At 46.6% G+C, this 6138-nt stretch overlaps 1 protein-coding gene across 4 annotated transcripts in view; it reads right to left on the bottom strand.

Moving 5' to 3' along the window:
* The window catches only part of LOC125935504 (core histone macro-H2A.1), an 89490-nt gene extending 89227 nt beyond the window's left edge, over nt 1-263 (bottom strand). For all 4 annotated transcript variants that reach the window (XM_049649209.1, XM_049649207.1, XM_049649208.1 and 1 more), the window contains exon 1: nt 96-263. The gene's annotated coding sequence lies outside the window, so the exon portion shown is untranslated. The remainder of the gene's footprint in view (nt 1-95) is intronic.
* Nucleotides 264-6138: the final 5875 nt, after the last annotated feature.

Below are 6138 nucleotides of genomic sequence, written 5' to 3' on the forward strand. Positions count from 1 at the left end.
AAAAAAAAAAAAAAAAAAAAAAAAAAAAAAAAAAAAAAAACAATCACTGGCTTCCGAGACCGGGCGCGGGGCGAGAGGGCCCGCGCGGCACTTACGGGGCGGCTCGGCGGCGGCGGCGGCGGCGGCAGCAGCTAGGTGTCCGGCCCGTGCCCTCTCGGCCGCTCGCGCCTTTTCTCTCCGCGCTCGTCGCTGGCCCGCCCGCCCGCCTCCTCGCTTCCCGCCCGCGCGCCGCGCGCTCGCCCCCTCCGCCCGGCTCCGCTGCCGAGTGAACTGGAACCAGTCGCCGCGGCCCCGGGATTCCCACAATGCACAGCGCGCCGCTCGTCACATCCCATGCCGTCCCCGCGCGTCCGGCCACCCCTCCCGCGCCACCCGGGCGCCCCGGCCTTGACCCCAGCCCCGCGGCTGCGCGCGCCGCGGCCTCCGCGCTCCGCCGCCGGGACGTCTGTCCGTCTGTCCGTCTGTCCGCGGGCCGCCCCGAGGCCCTGCCCGCGGGCACCCTGCCCCGAGGCTGGGCGCCCGACGCAGGGCGGGCCCCGCGAGCCGGGGCGCGCCCTGAGCTAAGTCCTCAGAAGGGGTCTGGTCCCTCGCAAAGGCGCTTCTCTGGCGCGCGTCGCAGCCTGTGGGTCTCAAGCGACACTTCTTGAGTGCCTACTGTGTGCCTGGCATGGAGCATGGGACTGTAGCTGACTCAGCCCTAAAAGTCTTCTCGTTAAGCCAGGGAGGGGGAGGCACAATTACTGTTACCAGCAAGCACTTTTCCCTCCACCACCAATGCAAACCTCCCGCGCACCTGAGAACGTTCGCCATGTTTCCGTTCGAGCCCCCATCAAACTCTTTCCTGCCCCATGACCAGCCACTGCACATCATGCTCACCTGGGGTTCTTTATAGTGACCCCCGGAAGTCTGGACCTGCTTTGTGCATGGAAGCGGTTAGCTACTTTGATTCAGCCAACGTTCACTATTGGACTCAAACTGGGATTTACAACATCAGAAGTGATTATCACACACACTTTTTTTCAAACTGCAGACAAGCAGAAAGAGAAGGAACCACTGCAAAGCCCATCTGTATATTCCTAAATTGGTTCCTTGCTCTAGAGCGTTAGTGCCCCATCCAGGTTGCCTAAATAGGGACCTTCTCTCTGCGTCCTTCCCTCTCCTGGCCAAACTGTGAAGGGGGAAGCCACCTCAGCACCCAGGTGTGGACCAAATTTAAATAACAATACACGCCCAGCAGAAGTTTCCTGTGCTCTTGCTGGAGGTGATGGGAAGAGATTATGGAATTAACCCAAAACCGCTCCTCCCAACTCTCAGGCCGCCCCTATAGCCGCGGTGGTGACCTCCTCCCCTCACTATGCTGCTTTCACACTTCAAAAGTTTGCAAAGCAGTGTCCAATACAGGCCATTCATGCATTCATTAATCCGGTTAACTACTACGGTCATACTTTGTACCATGCTCCAATTTGGGTGATGGAGATGAAGCAGTGAACGAACAGGCAAAAATCCCAGCGTTGGAGTTTGAACCCCATAGGGAAATAGGCAATAGGAAAAAGGAGAACCAGTCTCCTTAACAGGAGAGAACCTCTGGGCTGAAGGGAAGACCAAACCTGTCGGGGGAGACTCATAAAGCCTGTTGGTGCCCTGGCAGCAGACAGATGTGAAGCTTCTTCTTCGACAGGTCCTCAGTGATGGCCAAGGCCAGACACAGAGGATGACCGTCCGATAGATCCCAATCTGCAACCTTAGGAGGCCAAGAAGTAACTCATTCACCGCCACCCCAGTATTGGCTCTGACTCAGTGAAGGTCACATATACCCTATAATTTCACCCTCATGACAGGCAGGCTAGTTCTGTACGTTTCTACTTCCATTTTACAGCTGAGGACGCTATAGTTCCAGGAAGCCAAGAAATCTGCCTGAGATCACACCGAGTTTCAAACCCAGGTTTGTCCAGGACCTGAGTTTTCATGATTCAGGCCTGAAGGGAGCCCTTCTGGAGGTTCGGTTTTCTCTATGTGCACAGTCCAGTCTTCCATGTCCCCCAATGCAGAGTGGGTCTTTTTGTTCCCACCCAGTCCCACACCACCATCCGTGGGTTAGAGTCTGTACCCTTCCAGAGGTGATCTTAGTGCCACCCCACCCCCAACACCCCTCTCCAGCACACTGTTCTCATAGAACTCACTAGGAGTATCATCCCCCAGAGCTGTTCAGGCAGAGGCCCTGTGTCCATTTCTCTTTAGAAGGCTCTGCCTTTTCCCTCCTTTGTCTCTCCTCCTTATTTTGTATGCCTTTGGTGACCTGTCCCCTCACCTACTCTGGCTCAGAGAGGTTCACAAGCTGTTTCCCCTCCACTTGCAAAATAAAATGCATGTTCACCGTGTGGAACTTGAAAAATAAAATTGCACAAGATATAAAGATCACTCTTAGTACACCACTAGGAGAGAACCACTATTCCTCTTTCAGCTTTTGTATCCATATCTACTTAATATTAAATATATTTGGGTTTCTACTGCATTTAGTACTTGTCACCTGCTTTTTTAAAAATATGTTTCAACATTTATTTATTTTTGAGAGAGAGTGTGAGCGGGGGAGGGGCACAGAGAGAGGGAGACACAGAATCTGAAACAGGTTCCAGGCTCTGAGCTGTCAGCCCAGAGCCCGACGCGGGGCTTGAACCCACAAACCATGAGATCATGACCTGAGCTGAAGTCAGACGCCCAACTGACTGAGCCACCCAGGCGCCCCTGTCACCTGCCTTTTAAGCTTAATGGACCTTTATGAACATTTTACCAGGCCATTATTCTAACACAGCAGTTCTCAAACTATTTGGATTCAAAAACCTTTGTCCTCTTAAAAATTAACGAAGACTCCAAAGCACTTTTGGTTATGCAGGTTATATCTATCAAGATTTGCTCTATTATAAATTAAAACAAAAATTTTCAATATTTATTAATATATTCACTTTAAAATGTATAATATATATAAATAATGTATTTGTATGAAAAGCAGTCTCTAAGCAAAAAAATGTAAAAAGAAAAGTGGCATTGTTTTTGCCATTGTGCACATTTCTTTAACGTCTGACTTAATCGACGATAGCTAGATCCTGATGTTGTTTTATTTGAAGTATACAAAGAAAATCCCATCACACACAGAAAATTATTTCTATGTATATAAATCCTCTATTAAAATGGAGAATTTTTTTTAAGTTTATTTATTTTTCAGACAGAGAGAGACAGAGCATGAACGGGAGAGGGTCAGAGAGAAGGAGACACAGAATCTGAAACAGGCTCCAGGCTCCAAGCTGTCAGCACAGAGCCCGACGCGGGGCTCGAACTCATGGACTGCGAGATCATGACCTAAGCTGAAGTCGGCCGCTCAACCGACTGAGCCACCCAGGCGCCCCTAAAATGGAGAATTTTAATAGCCTGCTTAGATTATTATGCCTGTTCTTCTTTAATATTATACCAAAATTCAAGAAGTAGTAGTTTCATAAAGGTTCATTGCGATGTAGAATCTGAAACTGATTAATAAATTTTGTGAACCAACACAAAAGTTCATGAATCTGTCTTGTATCGTCAATGGATCTTTTAGCCATGCATGATTTGGTAAAATCATACATTGGTCATTTGGAAAATGTTTTTTTTTCAAATGAGTCATATAGATCTTCCAGTCTTCCAAATATGAACACCTTTCATTGTACAGTATCAGAAAATCACATTTTTTAGTATCAGCATTGATATCATCAAAAGATTTTTAAGTATTGGTAAGTTGTAAAGCTTATGGCAGCAAAATACAAGTGTCCCAAAACTGTATTTAAAAAAAAATTTTTTTTAGTGTTTATTTTTGAGACAGAGAGAGACAGAGCACGAGTGGGGGAGGAGAAGAGAGAGAGAGGGAGACACAGAATCTGAAGCAGGTGCCAGGCTCTGAGCTGTCAGCACAGAGCCTGACGCAGGGCTCCAGCTCACAAGCTGCAAGATCATGACCTGAGCGAAGTCAGACGCTTAACCGACTGAGCCACCCAGGCTCCCCCAAAACTGTAATTTTTGCTTGAAAGTTCAAATTTATCATTGGCAACATAATTTTGGTCATTTTCCTTGAAGTGACAGGTTCGTTTCCTGCATTTTCAAGAAACTGTTTATCACATACACAGGACTGCATTATGACTTCTGCAGGCCTTAGGCATTTTCCCTTTGTGGGTCCCTTCCTCCATTAAAACAAAAACAAAACCCAAAAAACCCTGCATTGTTATAAAGACAAATATATTAACATTAGATATTAAAATTGTGCCTTACAGAGAATTCAGCCCTGCACATTCCAGGTCTAAACAACCATAGTTTGTCAGTCACTCGGCCAACTTCTCCATTGCTGAGGCTCACAAGACTTTATAGGCCCACAGAAACATTTTCTTTTAAAATCAGAAAAAGAAGGGGCGTCTGGGTGGCTCAGTCGGTTAAGTGTCCAACTTCAGCTCAGGTCAGCATCTTGCAGTTTGTGGGTTCAAGCCCCACATCGGGCTCTGTGTTAATAGCTTGGACCCTGGAGCCTGCTTCGGATTCTGTGTCTCTCTCTCTCTCTGCCCCTCCCTTGCTTGTGCTCCGTCTCTCTGTCTCTCAAAAATAAATACACGTTGAAAAGAAATGAAAAAAATCAGAAAGAGAAAATGAAAGTTAATTCTTTTAGATAGAAGAAAATATCTTAATAAAAAATATTAAAATATTTGTCTTTCTACCATTGCAATCATAAAATATAATTTTTGTATCTTTTTATGGAGAAAAGGGTCCACAGAGGCAAAAATGCTCAGGGCCCGTGACAGTACTAATGAAGTCCTGCAGTTATTGTTTCAAGAACAAATGGTGTTCATTGTAAAAAACAGCTAGGTTAGCGTGCAACTCAATCACACAAAAGTTTTTCCTCAAGGCGACCGTCTTTGTGATATGGTGAAGTGCTTTCTCCATGATTCTCATGTGGTCACATAGAATGTTTAGAAATGTATCCTAAAGGATCAAGATTCAATAAAATTAATACTTTTTATTGCTTAGTCACGGACATTCCTAAATGAGACTTTTTTTTTTTCCTGCAAGTGTTTGGCAAAGAAGAAAATGAATATCAGTGCAGTGTGGTGTCCTTGCTGATCTGTACTAAGTCACCAGCGGTATTACTCACTTCTGTGTTTGCATCCTTGGTGCAAAGATGAAGACAGTGAAATGTCTCAACAATGTCTTAGTCTTGTCATAAGAAGTTCTGACTCGTGGACTCCTGGAAAGGGTCTCAGGGACCTTCAGGGCTCTGCAGACCCCATTTTGTGAACCACTGTCCCAAACATCCTGGGGCTGTACCATCATACTTTGTTTCCTTCATGTTATTCTTTTTTCTTTTAGACTGTTTCCAACTCTATTACAAAGACACAATGAATACCCTAAGAGATACATCTTTGTGCACATCCGATGGCTGATCAAAGAGCCACTGCATGAAGCTTTAACACAGGGAGCCAAATGGCCCTACAGAGAAGGCAGGACAGCATGCCTTGGTGGGCAGCCTGAACATTCCTGCATTCCCCAGCACCTCTCTGCCCCACACTGAGTGTTCTCCAAGACCTGTGATGATCTGAGAGTCTGTTTAGTCGGGTGTCACTTCTTTCCCAACGACCCTTTACCTTGATCTTGATTGTGGAAGGGCAGCGAGGGGGGGTCCAGTTAATTCCTAAGCTTTTGATCAATACAAACCACACCAAGAAGAATGTGTGTGCACTTGAGGGAGTGGGGGGAGTCCCAGGAAACAAAGCCTCTGGTACACATCTCCCCCACCACCCTCTGCCCCCACAAACAGACAGATGTGTTCTTTTCCACGGAACAGGTGCATTTGTCATCTCTACTGGATGGGGACTTTCTTCCTTACTTGATTACTTCAGAGATTAGTTTTTCTTTGATCTGCAATTGGCGGCAACATCTGACACTTTCCTTTGTTTTCAACAACCCATACCCCATCTCGTCTTTGTTAAGCAGTTAATGCCCTTCTCCAAGAGGAGCACACGTACATATTTACCCTTAGTAAGGTGTAACAAGGGGCTGAGGAAAACCATCCTAGGATGGGTGTGGGAAGGAAGAGGGGCTGTATTACCTCTTTCCAGGCAACTCTAA

This window comes from Panthera uncia (assembly GCF_023721935.1).
Source record: "Panthera uncia isolate 11264 chromosome A1 unlocalized genomic scaffold, Puncia_PCG_1.0 HiC_scaffold_17, whole genome shotgun sequence".
Classification (NCBI taxonomy): Eukaryota; Metazoa; Chordata; class Mammalia; order Carnivora; family Felidae; genus Panthera; species Panthera uncia.